General features: G+C 36.5%; 1 protein-coding gene across 1 annotated transcript in view; it reads right to left on the bottom strand.

Annotated features, from left to right (window-relative positions):
* LOC129084645 (antigen WC1.1-like) overlaps positions 1 to 15,650 on the bottom strand; it is a 155,183-nt gene that overhangs the window by 93,613 nt on the left and 45,920 nt on the right.

Raw genomic sequence — 15,650 nt, 5'->3', positions numbered from 1 at the left:
TTCAGGATGCTCACAGAAATGGTTGAGTATGGTCAAAAAATGGAGGAAAAAGTGAAGGCTACACAAAGTGAAATAAAGAAAAATACACAGGGAACCAACATTAAATTGGAGGAAACTGGGACTCAAATCAACAATTTGGAGCAGAGGGAAGAGAAAAACATTGAACCAGAACAGAATGAAGAAACAAGAGATCAGAAAAATGAGGAGAGGCTTAGGAAACTCTAGGACAACTTTCAACGTTCCAACATCTAAATCATAGGGGGGCCAAAAGGAGAAAAAGAAGAGCAAGAAACTGAAAACTTATTTGAAAAAATAATGAAGGAAAACTTTTCCAATCTGGCAAAGGAAATAGAGTTCCCAGTGATGCAGAAGCTCAGAGAGTCCCAAAGAGGTTGGGCCCAAGGAAGCACACACCAAGGCACATCATAATTAAATTATCCAAGACTAAAGATAAGGAGAGACTTTAGAAGCAGCAAGAGAAAAGGAGACAGTTACCTACAAAACAGTTCCCTTAAGACTATCAGCTGATTTCTCAAAAGAGACCTTGCAGGCAAGAAGGGGCTTGCAAGAAACATTCAAAATCATGAAAGACAAGGACCTACATTCAAGATTATTCTATCCAGCAAAGCTATCATTTAGAATGGAAGGGCACATAAAGTCTTCTCAGTAAAGGAAACTTAAGGGAGTTCGTCATCACTAAGCCCTTATTATATGAAATGTAGAAGGGACTTATCTAAGAAAAAGAAAATAAAAATTATGAACAACAAAATGACAACAAAGTCACACCTATCAACAACTGAACCTAAACAAAAACGAAGACAAAAATGAACTAAGAAAACCACTAGAACAGGAACATAATCACAGAAATGGAGATCAGAGGGGAGGGGAAGGGGAGAATGGGGGGAAAAGTATGGGGAATGAGAAATATAAATAGTAGGTACAAAATAGAAAGGGGAAGGTTAAGATTAATATAGGAAATGGAAAAGCCAAAAACTTATATTTATGACCCATGGACATGGACTAAGGGAGGGAATGCTGGAGGGAGAGGGGTGCAAAGCAAAGGGAAGAAAAAATGGGACAAGTGTAGTAACATAATCAATAATATATATATGTAAGTTTTAAAGATATTAAGAAATATAAGACATTTCCTTGTCCTCAACATGTTTATAACATACTATAAGAAAAATCTATGACTAAAATTCAATAAAAGGTAAGTGTGGTAGAAGAGTCCAGGAGGAGAGAGTTCTTCATCGAGTCTGCATTTGAAGTGAGCCTCACAGTCAGCAGTGAAGGAGGGAAAGGGTGAACGCTGCCTGAGCTTCATCTCTGGAGTCTTTGGGACCATTCAGGAAATGACAAGCTGTCTGGTGTGACTTGGGGATATGGCTAAGTATGGGCAATAAAAGGGCATGAGCACTCAGTTACTGACGAAAGCTGCAAAAGACATTCACAGAGGAAGAATTGCTTTCCCAACCACGGGTGTTGGAAGAATTGGCATTCACGGACCAAAAACACAAGCCTGAACCTAAACCTCATACTTTATTTTAAACATTAACTCAAAATAAATAATGAACTTAATATAAAATGTAAAACTACAAAACATTAGGAAAATACAGAGGAGAAAATCTGTAGGACTCAATCTGGGTGAGGAGTTCTTAGACTTGACACCAAATGCATAATCTATGAAAAGAAAGATTGATAAATGGACCTGCACCAAAATAAAAACTTTCACTCTGTGAAAGACCCTCAGAAAAGAATGAAAAGGCCAGCTACAGAATGGGGGAGAATATTTGGAAACTAAATATCTAATAAAAGACTAGTATCTGGACTATATAAAGCACTCTGAAAACTTAACAGTGAAATGCAAACTATCCAATTAAAAATGAGCAAAGACTTTTCACCAAAGATGATACACAGAAGGTAAACGAACACATGAAAAGAAGTACAACATCATTTGTTGTTACACAGTAATATCACTCTATACTATTGAAGTTAAATTAAAAATAGTGATAACACGGATGCTGGAAGCTTCTACTGGATCGCTCACACAGCGCTGGTGGGAGTGTAAAATCATATAGAAAACAAGTATGGCAGTTTGCTTATAAAACTAAATATACCATTACTATGTACCCCAGTAATTATACTCTTGAACACTTATCCTAGAGCAGTTACAGTCCATGTTCACACAAAAACCTACATATTAATATTGACAGCAACTTTGTTTGCAGTAATCCCAAACCAGAAGTAACCCAGATGTACTTTAATGAGTGAAGAGTTAAAAAGCTGTCCATGACTACTACTCAGCTGTGAAATGGAATAAACTATTGATATATACAGGTATTTGGATGTATCTCTAGGGAATTAAAGAGAGCAAAAAAAAGAGCCAATCTCAAAATGTTCCAAACTGAATCATTCCATTTCTGCAATATAAATAACAAAATTCTAGAGGCAGAGAACGTACTAATAGTTGCCAGTGGTTCGCGAGGTTGTGTGGAGGGAGGGAAGTGTTTCTGACTATCATACAGTGTAATATATTTGGGTAGCACCAGGAATTTTTGGGATGGAACTGTTCTGCACCTTGATTGTGCTGGTGGTCACACAAATCTATACATGTGATAAAAATGCATAGAACTAAACATACACACACACAGAAGAGCACACATAAAACTGGTTAAATCCAAATAAGGTCAGTGATTGCATTAATGTCAACTTCCTGGTTGTGATACTGTGTCATGGTCATGAAAGATGTTACCATTTGGGAGAAAGTGGTTAAAGGGTATTTGAATCTTTTCTATAGTTTTTCTTCCATGTGAATTTATAATTATCCCAAAACAACTTTTTTAAAAGCTCGTGTTCCAAGAGACACATTAGGATAGTTACTGAGTCAAGTTTTAAGGGCTGTGAATGTCATGTTGAATGTCATGTATAATGTCATGTCACAGAATGACATTATACAGTAGGCAGTGTGGGACCTTTAAGAAAATTTAAACAGGAAACGAATTAATATGACTAGGTTTTGAAAGACATTTTAGGTAGGAATATGAAAGATTAAATAAAAAAACAGAAGGTAGGAGTCAGATGGAAGGCCATGATAGTAGCCAAAGTCACAAGAATCTCAAAGAAAGCTAGTGGAACCGAGAGGAGGTGATAGATTCAAGAGGCAGGAAGCCACAGAAGTAAAACTGACTTGGTGACTATTTGGACATGTGAGTGAGAGACAGGGAGGTAGCATTAGAAGTTATCATTTGAGATGGTAAACAGAGGAGGAAAGCCAGGTTAACAGTGGCTAAGAGACATTCAGATGAGCTCTTCAGTGATTAGGCAGAAGTGCAGGTCAAAAGTTTAGGAGAGAAGCCAGGGTTTGAGAAATAGATCCAGGTGCAAGCTAAATATAGGTGATAGATGAGAATTTGTGGAACACAAGATAATCAGAAAATAAATATCAAGAAGAGCTAAAAGTAGTCAGATGATGGAACTCCAAAGAGCAGCATCATTTTAAGAGGAAGAAGGTGAATGAAGAAAATGAGGGAGTGGTTAGAGAAGACCGAAGAGAATTAAGAATGAAGTCGAGAAACAAAAGGGAGGTCAAGTAAAAGGGCAAGGCCAACAGAGTTGCTGTGTAACCTCAGGAGAGGAGAGCCTGAGGGCTCATTGGATTCAGCAGTTAGTCTCTAGTGCTAATTGAATGAAGCTGCAGCAATTAAAGTCGGAAGTCACACTGCACTTGATTAAAGGGCAGAGAGGAAGTGGTGAGGTGAGTGCAGGAAATGTAAGTTAATTCTGTAAAAGTTTGGAGATGAGAAGGAGGGAAAGAAAAATCGAATCCTTTAGAATCATTGAGTTGAGGGGGTGATACATTTTGAGACAGGTTTTGTTTTCTTACTAGGGACTTTACTGGGATATGGTAAAAGATAAAATTCAGCATGTGCACTGGGCATGGAGCCATCTGGGAGATGCTTCAAAGGAAAATAATCATAAATATTAATGCATGTTTGTATAAAAAACCAAATACCTAGCTACTAACTATCTAGACCAAAGGTTTATTACCATCACTCTGTTTGTCAGAAAATAAGAAAACAATAAAAAAAAATATATCACTATTCAGAAATAATTCCAGAGTGCAGTTTAAAACAATAAAATTGTTGTGTCAGAGAACTATGTTAAAAACCCATTAAATATAATTTATTTTTTTACAGTAAAAGCTAAATTTGCATTTTTGACAGAAACGGTCAAGAGATTAATATAAACCATGAGCAGAGGCAATTAAGTGCCTCTGGATACCGTATACCACTTAAAAATTAAAAAAACAAGTTTCAAACATAAAATAAAATGTATCATTCAGTGACATGCATATGTATATTATATAATATTGCATTTTAAATCAGAATTCAATTAAAACATTTATTAGATCTAAAACTTTAATATATTTACAAGATGATTATAACAATGTTATCTAGATTTTACTAAAATATATAGGATAATCCTTTTTAAATTGTGTTCCGTGGAGCCCCAAAACTTGCCTACCTTGAAGCTGAGCAATGATGCCAAGTGGGCAAATCTCTGGATCCTCTCCTTCCATTGTCCCTAACTATTGCCCCCGTTCTGGCTTCAGAACTTTTCTCCTACCTTTCCATCTTTCTTTTCATTTTTCAGTGCCTCAGAGCGCTGAGGTTTAATTTCTTTTTAGAACACAGAGGTTTATTTCTTATTAAAAAAAATCTTTTTATTGTTGTTCAGTTACTTTGACCCCATTTCCCCCACTGCTCTTCCCTGCCCTGCCCACCACCCATCCCACATGCAGTCCTCCCCCACCCTGTTGTCCTTGTCCGTGGGACCTTATATGCATGTTCCTTGACCTGACCCATCCCCTTCTGTCCCCGTTATTCCCCTCCACCCTCCCCTCTGGTCACTGTCAGTTTGTTCTTTATTTCCATGTCTCTGGTTATATTTTGCTCACTTGTTTGCTTTGCTGATTAATTTCCACTTATAGGTGAGATCATATGGCATTTGTCTTTCACTGCCTGGTTTATTTCTCATATCATAATACTCTCTAGTTCCATCCAAGCTGTCGTGAATGGTAGGAGTTCCTTCTTTCTTTGTGCTGCATAGTATTGCATTGTTTAAATGATCCACTCATTTACTGGTGGACATTTAGGCTGTTTCCAGCACTTGGCTGTTGTAAGTAATGCTGCTATGAACATTGGGGTGAGTAGGTTCTTTGGAATTGGCATTTCAGGTTTCTTAGGGCATAATCCCAGCAGTGGAATTGCTGGGTCAAAAGGCAGTTCCATCTTTAGTCTTTTGGGGAAATTCCATACTGTTTTCCGCAGAAGATGCACCAGTCTGTATTCCCACCAACAGTGTACGAGATCTCTCTTTCCTCCACATCCTCACCAACACTTGTTGTTTGTTGATTTATTAATGTTGGCCATTCTGACCAGTATGAAATGGTATCTCATTCTGGTTTTAATCTGCATCTTTCGATGGTTACTGATGCTGAGCATGCTTTCATATGTCTCTGGGCCCTCTGTATGTCCTCCTTGGAGAAGTGTCTGTTCAGGTCTTTTGCCCATTTTTCAACTGGATTGTTTGTCTTCCTGGTGTGGAGTTGTGTGAATTCTTTATATATTTTGGAGATCAACCCCTTGTTTGAGGTATCATTGGCAAGTGTGTTTTCCCATACAGCTGATTCCCTTTCCATTTGTTTATGTTTTCTTTAGCCGTGAAGAAGCTTTTCAGTTTGATGTAGTCCCATTTGTTTATTCTTTCCTTTATACCCCTTGTCCTAGAGAATGTATCAGTAAAAATATTGCTGTGTGGGATATCTGAAAATTTTTCTCTTACGTTCTCCTCTATGACTTTTATGGTGTCACAACTTATATTTAAGCCTTTTATCCACCTTGAGTTATTTTGGTGTGTGATGTTAGTTAGTGGTCTTGTTTCTTTTCTTTTCTTTTTTTTTTTTTTTGTACCTGGCCAGATCTCCCAGCTCTATTTATTTAAGAGGCTATTTTTACTTCATTTTATATTCCTGCCCCATCTGTCAAATATTAACTGACCATAGTGACATGGGTTTATTTCTGGGCTCTGTATTCTGTCCCATAGATCTATGTGTCTATTCTCATGCCAGTACCAAACTGTTTTGATTACAGTGGCCGTGTAATATAGTTTGATATCAGGTTTTATGATCCTTCCTACTTCGCTCTTCTTTCTCAGAATTGCTGAGGCTGTTTGGGGTCATTCATGGTTTCATATATACTTTTGAAATGTGTGTTCTATATTTGTGAAATATGTCATTGGTATTTTGAGAGGGATTGCATTGAATCTATGGATTGCTTTGGGTAAAAATGACATTTTAATGATGCTAATTCTTCCAATCCATGAACATGGTACATGCCTCAATTTATATGTGTCTTCCTTAATTTCTTTCTTCAGTGTTGTGTAGTTTTTTAAGTTCAAGTCTTTTACCTCCTTGGTTAGGTTTATTCCTAGGTACTTTATTTTTCTTGTTGCTATAGTTATAGTTGCTATAAATTAGAAATTTCCTAATTTCTGTTTCTAATATTTCATTGTTGGTGTACAATGTGCCTTTGATTTCTGAATATTGACTTTGTATCCTGCTATTTTGTCAAATTCACTTACTAGCTTGAGTAGTTTTTTGTTGGAGTTTATTGGGTTTTCTCTGTACACTGTCATGCCATCTGCAAACAATGATAGCTTTACTTCCTCCTTTCCTATTTGGATGCCTTTTATTTCTTTTTTCTTTTCTGATAATGTTCACAGTTTTGATCTGCTTATTTTTCTTAAAAAAGTCCCTATAAGATTTCATATAATAATGCTTGGTGAGGATGAACTCCTTTAGCTTTACCTTATCTGGGAAGCACTTTATCTGCCCTTCCATTCTAAATGATAGCTTTGCTGGATATACTAATCTAGGTTGTAGGCCCTGGCTTTTCATCACTTTGAATACTTCTTGCCAGTCCCTTCTGGCCAGCAAAGTGTCTTTAAGAAATCAGCAGATAGTCTTATGGGAACTCCTTTGTAGGTAATTACCTGCTTTTCTCCTGTTGCTTTTAAGATTCTCTCTTTATATTTAACCTTTGGCATTTTAATTATAATGTGTCTTGGTGTGGTCCTCTTTATGTCCATTTGTTTGGGGCTCTCTGTGCTTCCTGGACTTGTATGTCTATTTCCTTCACCAAATTAGGAACGCTTTTAAAAAAATATTTTTTCATATATATTTCCACTTTTTTTTTCATTTCTCTTCTCCTTCTGGTACCCCTTTGATGTGAATGTTAGAACATTTGAAGTTGTCCCAGAGGTTTCTTAAACTATATTCGAGTTTTTGGATTCTTTTCTCTTCTTGCAGTACTGATTTTATGTCTTTTTTTCCCCTTATGTTCCAAATCATTGATTTGATTCTTGGCTCCATCCACTCCACTGTTGATTCCGTGTAAATTGTTCTTTATCTTAGTATATTCTTCATTTCTGCGTGGGTCCTTTTTATGCTGTTGAAGTACCCACTGATATACCATTGTTTTGAACTATGCATCTGATAGATTGCTTAACTCCCTTTTGTTCAGTCTCTTTCTGGAGTTCTGTTCTGTTCTTTCACTTGAGCTATCTTCCTTTGTCTCCTCATTTTTTCAGCCTTCCTGTGTTTGTTTTCTATGTGTTAGGTAGAGCTACTTTGCCTCCATCTATTGGTAGTGTAGCCTAATGTAGTAGGTGTCCTGTAGAGTCCAGTGCCACTTTGGCAGTGTCTTTAAACTAACATGCACTTATCATATGATGCAGCCATTGCATTCTTGGATATTTATCATAGATAAATAAAAATGTTTGTTCACAAACAACCTGTATACAAGTGTTCTTAGCAGTATTATTTGTAATAACAAAATATTGAAAACAGTCCAAATGCTTTCAATGGGTCAGTGGTTGAATAAACGCTGATACAGCCATACAATGTAATACTTTTCTGCAATAAAAAGGAATGAACTACTGATATATGCAAAAACCAAATAGGTCTAAAGAATATTTTGCTTTGTGGAAAAGGTTGCAGAACCTCACATATAAAGGTTATATGATTGTATTTATATAACATTATCAAAATGACAAAACTATAGAGATGTTGGTAGGGAGATGGATGAGATAGGGGAGAAGGTGAAGGTAGCATAAAGGAATTCTTTTGCGGTGATTTATATCCTGATTTTGGTCATGCTAGGTATTTCTTGTATTTTGTATCATTTTTCAAGTTTTATTTTTAATACTTCCATGTAAGCAAAAACTCATATTTTTCTCTTAATAACAGTGGAGATAGCTGGGTAGTAAAATGTAATACTAAACTTCCCTGTTGTTTGTATGTATGAATGTACATAATCAATTTTTTTTACATCTTTTCTTGTTTTTTCCATACTTACTGATTCCATAGTGTTGAGTAGATTTCCTATTTTAATTACATAATCTGTTACATTTTTCAAGGGATGTGAGCCTTTTATCTTAACTTTTGAAGACACACAAATAAACACCTCCTTTGTAGTCATGAAACCGAGATTAACTCTCCACTTAAGCTTATTTCTCTGTAGTCCCTCTGCTCTTTGTACTCTGGTCACGTCACATAATCTTCACAGACTCTTGTGAATGGTGCTAGACATTTATTTCTATATGGTTCTTTTCTTTTTTCTTTTTATTGTTCAAATATATTTGTTGCCATTTTCCCACCACCACTTTACCCTGCCCCATGCACCTCCATCGCCAACCCTCAATCCTTCCCCACTTCGGCTTTGTCCATGGGTCCCTTATACATGTTCCTTGATTCAACCCTTCCCCTTCTTATCCCCATACTCACTCCCCCCACCTTCCCTCTAGTTACTGTCAGTTTGTCTTTTCTTTCAATATTTTGCTCGTTATATTTTTACTGCTTGTTTGTTTTGTTGATTAGATTCCATTTATAGGTGAGATAATATGGTATTTGTCTTTCACCACCTGACTTATTTCACTTAACATAATGCTCTTCAGTTCCATCCATGCTGTCACGAAGTGTGGTAGCTCTTTCTTTCTTTCTGCTGTGTAGTATTCCATTGTGTAAATGTACCGTAGTTTTTTGATCCACTCATTTATTGATGGGCACTTATGTTGCTTCCAGCACTTGGCTATTGGAAACTGTGCTCTTATGAACATTGGGGTGCATAGGTTCTTTTGAATTGGTGTTTTGGGATTCTTAGGGTATAATCTCAGCAGTGGAATTGCCAGGTCAAAAGGAATCCCATTTTTAGCTTTTTGAGGAAATTCCAAACTGTTTTCCACAATGGCTGCACCAGGCTGAATTCCCACCAACTGTGTACTAGGGTTCCCTTTTCTCCACAACCTCTCCTGCACATGCTGTTTCTTATCCTGACCCGTGTGAAGTAGTTCCTCATTGTGGTTTTAATTTGCATTTCTCTGATGGCTGATGATGCCGAGCATGCTTTCATATGCCTCCTGGCCCTCTGTAGGTCCTCCTTGGAGAAGTGTCTGTTCAGGTCCTGTGTCCATTTTTTAATGGATTGTTTGCCTTACTGGAGTGGAGTTGTGTGAGTACTTTTTATATTTTGGAGGTGAAACCCTTGTCCAAGGTATCATTGGCAAATATATTTTCCCATACAGTTGGTTCCATTTTGTTTTGCTGACTTTTTTTTTAGCCATGCAGAAACTCCTTACTTTGATGAAGTCTCATTTGTTTATTCTTTCCTTTATGTCCCTTCTCCAGGGGACATATTGGTGAAAATATTGCTGCGTGGAATATCTGAGAGTCTCTCGCCTAGGTTGTCCTCTGGGAATTTCATGGTGTCGTGACTTATATTTAAGTCTTTTAGCCATCTAAAGTATATTTTGGTGTATGGTGTAAGTAGGTAGTCAAATTTCAATTCTTTTGCATGTGGCTGTGCAGATCTCCCAACACCATTTGTTGAAGAGGCTATTTTTATTCCATTTTATACTACTGCCCCTTTCGTTGAATATTAATTGACCATAGAGACAAGGGTTTATTTCTGGGCTCTGAATTCTGTTCCATTGATTTATGTGTCTGTTCTTATGCCAGTACCAGACTGTTTTGATTACATTGGCCTTGTGATATAATTTGATGTCAGGTATTGTGATCCTTCCTACTTTGTTCTTTTTTCTCAAAATTTCTCAATATTCAGCATCATTTGTGGTTCCATATAAATTTTTTAAATGTTTGTTCTATATCTGTGAATTATGTCATTGGTATTTTATTAGGGATTGCGTTGAATCTATAAATTGCTTTGGGTAGTATGGACATTTTGATGATGTCCATTTTTTGAATCCATGAACACGGTATATACTTCCCTTTCTTTGTGTCTGCCTTAATTTCTTTCTTCAGCATTGTGTAGTTTTCTGAGTACACATCTTTTACCTCCATGGTTAATTTATTCCTACGTACTTTATTTTTCTTGTTGCTATAGCAAATGGGATGTTTTCCCTGATTTCTGATTCTGGCAGTTCATTGCTGGTGTACAAAGTGCCTTCAATTTCTGAGTATTGACTTTGTATCCCGCTGTTTTGCCAAGTTCACTTATTAGGTCGAGTAGCTTTTTGGTGGAGTCTTTGGGTTTTCTACGTACACTATCATGTCATGTTCAAACAATGATAACTTTACTTCCTCATTTCCAATTTGGATGCGTTTTATTTATTGTTCTTATCTGATCACTGTGGCTAGACTTCCAATACTATGTTGAATAGAAATGTTGAAAACGGACATCCATTTCTTGTTCCCATTCTTAGTGGGAAAGCATTTAATTTTTGCCCATTGAATATGATGTTGGCTGTAGATTTTTTCATTATGGCCTTTATTATGTTGAGGTATGCCTCCGTTATTCCCATTTTGCAGATTGTTTTTATCATAAATGGATGCTACACCTTATCAAATGCTTTTTCTGCATCTATTGATATGATTTTTGTCTTTTCTCTTGTGTATGTGATGTATTATGTTTATTCATTTGTGAATATTGAACTATCCTGGCATCCCTGGGCTGAATCCCACTTGATCATGGTGGATGATCTTTTTAATGTATTTCTGGATGCGGTTTGCTGATATTGTGTTAAGGAATTTAGTGTCTATGTTTATCAGCAAAATTGGCCTGTAGTTTTCTTTCTTGGTTGTATGTTTATCTGGTTTTGGGATTAGGATGATGCTGGCCTCATAAATGGAGTCTGGGAGTCTTCCCTCTTCTTGGGTATTTTGGCAGAGTCTGAGAAGGACAGGGGTTAGCTCTTCCTTAATTGTTCTGTAAAATTCTCCTGGGAAACTGTCTGTTCCAGGGCTTTTGTGTGTCTGGAGTTTTTTGATTACTGCTTCAATTTCACCAGCTGTTATCAGTCTGTTCAGGCTTTCTGTTTCTTCTTCATTCAGTGTTGGAAGGTTATATTTTTCTAAAATTTGTCCATTTCATCGAAGTTTTCAAATGTCTTGGTATACGATTGTTTATAGTAATTTCTTACAATCCTTTGTATTTCTATGGCATCTGTTGTAATTTCTCCTCTTTCATTTCTCATATTATTTATTTGGTTCCTCACTCTTTATTTTTTTATCTTGGTGAGTCTGCTTAAAGGCTTTTCAATTTGTTTATCTTTTCAAAAAAATAAGTACCTTTGAACCTTTGAATTGTTCTTTCAATCTCTATGTCATTCATTTCTGCTGTGATCTTGATTATTTCCTTACTTTTACTTGCTCCGGGCTTTGTTTATTGTTGTTTCTCCTCTTCTTGGAGATGGAGTGTTAGGTTGTTTATTTGAAATGTTTCTATCTTTTTAAAGTTGGCCTATATGGCTATGAACTTCCCTGTTATGTCTGCCTTTGCAGTGTCTCATAGTTTTTGGACTGTTGTGTATTCATTTTCATTTGTTTCCATAAATGTTTTTTCTTCTTTGAGCTCATTATTGACCCATTAATTGTTTAATAGCACGCTATTCAGTCTCTATGAGTTTGAATGTTTTTGAGTTTTTTCCAGGATGTTGGTTTTTAGTTTTAAGTCCTTGTGGTCTGAGAAAATACTTGTTATGATTTCAATTTTTCTGAATTTGTTGAGGCTTGTATTCTGTCCTATCGTGCGGTCTATTTTTAAAAATGTTCCATGTGCATTTGAAAATAATGCATATTTAACTCCTTTAAGATGCAAGTTTCTATATGTATATTGATCAAGTTCATTTGATCTAATGTGCCATTTAGTTCCACAATGTCCTTGTTGATATTTGCTTTGGAAGATCTATTGTTGACAGTGGGGTGTTAAAATCCCCTAATATCAGTGTGCTACTGTCGATATCTTTCTTGAAAACCTCCAAGATTTTCCTTATATATTTGGGTGCTGCTATGTTTGGTGCATAGAGGTTTACAATGTTTATGTCATCTTGGTGGATTCTTCTTTGAGTATTATGAAGTATCCTTCTGGGTCTCTTTGTATGGCCTTTGTTTTAAAATCTCTTTTGTCTGATATAAATATTGCTATCCCTGCTTATTTTCCCCTGTCCATTGCATGGGATAGTTTTTTTCCATCCCTTTATTTTCCGTCTGAGTATGTCCTTTGTTCTGAGGTGGGTCTCTTGTAGGCAGCATATGTGTGGGTCATGTTTCCTTATCCATTCAGCTACCCTATGTCTTTTGATTGGAGCATTTAATCCATTTACATTTAAAGACATTATTGATAGGTACTTTTTCTTTTTTTCCCTTTGAAGCCGTGTTCCTCTCTTTCTCATTCTTTATCTCCATCTTCTTGAAGCAGTCCCTTTAGCATATCTTGCAGTACTGGTTTGGTGGAAGTGTATTCTTTTAGCCTTCATTTGTCTGGGAAACTCCTTACTTTGCTTTCCATTTTAATTAAGAGCCTTGCAGGGTAGAGTAGGCTCGATTGCAGGCCTTTGCTTTCATCCTTTGGAATATTTCTTGCCATTCCCCTCTGGCTTGTAGCAAAAGTCACCTGCATGCTGTATCAGGGTTCCCTTGTATGCCACTAACTCCTTCTCTCTTGCTGGCTTTAAGATTCTCTTTTTGACTTTGATATTTGCCATTTTAATTGTGATGTGTCTTGGAGTGGGCCCCATCAGGTACTTTAAATGGGACCTTCTGTGCTTCCTGGACTTGTGTGACTTTTTCTCTCCTCTAATTAGAGAAGATTTCCATCTTTATTTTTTCAAACAGGCTCTCTATCCATTGCTCCTCTCCTCCTTCTGGTATCCCTATTATATGGATATTATTATGTTTCAGGTTGTCCTGCATTTCCCTATACGCCTCTTCACTCAAGTTTTTTTTCATTTTCTTGCTCTTTCTGGGAGCTTTTTTCTACCTTGTCCTCCAGCTGGCTGATTCAATCCTGTCTTCATCTAGCCTGCTTTTGATTCCTTCTACTGTGTTCTTCAATTCAGGAATGGTATTCTTCATTTCCTTTTGTCTCTTATCGATAGTTTCTATGTCCTTTTTCATACTGATATAGTTTGCAGTAAGTTCTTCTTAGTTTCCCTCTAAGTTTTGGTAATTCTCTCTGGGCTCATTGAGCTAGTTCAGCTTCCTTAGAACCACTGATTTGGACTCAATATCTGATAGTTTACTTGCCTCTATTTCATTTAGTTCTCTTTCTTGGGATTCCTCCTTTCTCTGTGACTGGGGGGTGTTTCTTTGTCTTCTCATGATTTGTGAGAATCTTGTTTTTTGCTTCTGCTTCTTAAATTGATCTATCTTTACTTCCTGACTTTGTGGTATGAACTTCTATGGTAGGAGACGTGTGAGATTCAGTGGTGTGGTCTCCTTGATCTCCTGAACTGGCTGGCCTTTGGATGTCTTTTACATTTGCTCTAGCTGTTTTTTCTTTCTGGATCTGCCTCTGATGATGTCAGATGGTGACCCTGTCTGACCTTAAGCAGTCTATTGGAGACTTCCAGGAATCTACTGTCTGTGGCCATCTCATTCAGTTGTTAATCTAGTCACTCTGCACGCAGCAGTCAGGCTGTGTATGATTCTTTTCTTGATTGGCAGAGGATGGAAGTCAAAGAATGTTATTCTGCAGATCTTCAGTTTATTTCCTTTGTTCTAATTTGGATATTGATTTTTGTTGTACATTTATTCCTGGGTTTATGTCTAAATGGAAAACACATTCCGCACCTTTTCCAGATCTACCTACCTGATTCTGGCACAGAGCTGACCCTGGGGTTAACGGGGTTGATATACCCCTAGTTCAGAGGAGACAGTGACAGGAAAGTTGTCCTCACACAAAGGTTGATGTAAAGTCAATCTCTCAAACTCTCTTGAAAATAGGAGGATCTTCAGCATCTCAAAGACATGCTATTTCTTTATGCTCCTATTCATAATCAGATTCTGATTTAGTAAACAGGTGTTACTTCTCTTTCAATCTTATTTCTTCTTAATGGAAGCTAAGTCTTCTTTATTGGGAAATTCATTCAATGTAGTTTAATTAAGACAACTCTGCAGGATTAAGACTCAGATTGTGTCCAGGGAGCTATTACCAGTTAGGGACATCTTGTCAAACATTTCTAGCAGGATATGAGAAAATGTGAAAAGTGATGTACAAAGAAACTAGGATCATCAATTAATGAAGTTGTCATAGTCCTCATTTGATGACTGAATGAAGTCAGAGATTCTAAAAGCTTATTGCTGGTCAGCTAGAGTGAACATTGCTTCTGTTTGTCCCTTGTGTTTGAAATATGTGGCATAGCAGATAGAATCTGCTTTTGGTTTACCATTTCAGGAAAAAGGAAATGCAATAACAAGAGTCAGATAATATTCATTGAATACATGTACCTATCAAAAGTGGTAGTAAAAACAGTGAAATTTATTCTCTGAAGTGAGAAATTTGTTCACTTTTTAAATAAATGATTTTGGGAATACAAAGGATATAATATATAAAATTCTCCAGCAGAACTCTATCTCATTAAGCACTTGATTATTACACTAAACCAGCTTAACTTATTGAACTGACATGAGCAAAAAATGACAACTTATTTAAAATTGGGAGTGATGAGAGAGAAAGAGATAAAGAATGTAGAGTGAAAAACATCATTTTAGAGAGAAGAAAACTGTATAAAACACAGAGTTTCAACAGAACCTGATGGTTTAGGAAATGCTGAGCTGTTCAATATTGCTTGTTCCTAAAATAACTGTAGGGAGCTAGCTAATGAGGATAAAGAAATACAGTTCAAAATGTGAAGAGCCTCATAAGCTATTGCTCTTGAGCTTTCTAATGTAATGTACTATTTCCCAAATTTGATTTCATGTAGTACATGGAGAGTTTTGGGAAAATAAATATACATATAGTTTGTTAACATCAGAACACTTTCCAAAGTTTTATAGATATTTTTGGTAGTAATATATAGCCTACTACTTGGTTATATAGTTATATGGTTAAAATGCAGGTATGGAAATATTCATTATGCTGGTATGCAACTTACTGCATTTTGGAAACTTTGGTATAGCTGATAGTAAACCAATGGTGTTTTTTATGCAGGAGAATTACATTGTTTGGCTTGCCTGTCCCCTCTTCTCCCTTCTCTCCTTTTCTTTTGATGCAGGTCCAGTAAATCTGTAGCAGTTGCTTGGGATGAGAAGAGTTGAAAGTAAATACAGCCACTTAAGCTCTTGCAATAGGGGT

Source organism: Pteronotus mesoamericanus, unplaced genomic scaffold (genome assembly GCF_021234165.1).
Source record: "Pteronotus mesoamericanus isolate MK-2021 breed Mesoamerican mustached bat unplaced genomic scaffold, CSHL_Meso_final scaffold_21, whole genome shotgun sequence".
Lineage (NCBI taxonomy): Eukaryota > Metazoa > Chordata > Mammalia > Chiroptera > Mormoopidae > Pteronotus > Pteronotus mesoamericanus.
This window is presented reverse-complemented; position numbering and strand designations above follow the sequence as displayed.